Genomic DNA, 881 nt, shown 5'->3' with positions numbered 1-881 from the left:
TTCTTTCTCTCTTTTTCTTTCTCTCTTTCTTCTTTTTTCTCTCTCCCTCTCTTTCTTTTCTTTCTTTCTTTTCCTTCCTTCCTTTCTTAAGCAAATCATAATCTTTTAGATCCAAGTTACTGAAAACTTCTTTATATAATTTACATTTCTCTTTCAAATTGCATCTTTATCAGGACATTCATCCTTTTTTGTTTTTGAAATGGAATCTCACTCTATCACTCAGGCTGGTCACAGTGGTGCGATCTTGGCTCACTGCAACCTCCCGGATTCAGATGATTCTCCTGCCTCAGCCTCCCGAGTACCTGGGACTACAAGCATGTGCCAACACGCCTGGCTAATTTTTTGTATGTTTAGTAGAGACGGGGTTTCACCTTGTTGGCCAGGCTGGTCTCAAACTCCTGGCCTCAGGTGATCTGCTCACCTCAGCCTCCCAAAGTGCTGGGATTACAGGCATAAGCCAATGTGCCCCGCTTCAATTCTCATTTTATTTAAAGATTCTTCCTTGGCTCTGGAGACCTATCACACTTCTGACTCTCCTGATTCTCTTTGTGTGTGTGTGTGTGTGTGTGTGTGTGTGTGTGTGTGTGTGTGTGTTTGGATGCATGTGCAGGTTTGTTATATAGGTAAACTTGTGTCATGGGGGTTTGGTGTACAAATGATTTCATCACCCAGGTATTAAGCCTAGTACCCATTAGTTATTTTTCCTGATCCTCTCCCCACTCCCACTCACCATGGCCTTTCTTATCCTACCCTACCCATTAGTATTTCAACTCCATAGTGAGAGTTCAGGCATAACACATATTGTTAGTCAAATCAGTGATTTATTTATTCATCAAATAGATATTATGCTTCACTATATGTCAGGCATTGTGATTATCACC

The sequence above is a fragment of the Rhinopithecus bieti genome, unplaced genomic scaffold (assembly GCF_001698545.2).
Source record: "Rhinopithecus bieti isolate Rb0 unplaced genomic scaffold, ASM169854v2 scaffold_83641, whole genome shotgun sequence".
Classification (NCBI taxonomy): domain Eukaryota; kingdom Metazoa; phylum Chordata; class Mammalia; order Primates; family Cercopithecidae; genus Rhinopithecus; species Rhinopithecus bieti.
The sequence above is the reverse complement of the archived record's forward strand: the minus strand, read 5'-3'. Positions refer to the sequence as shown.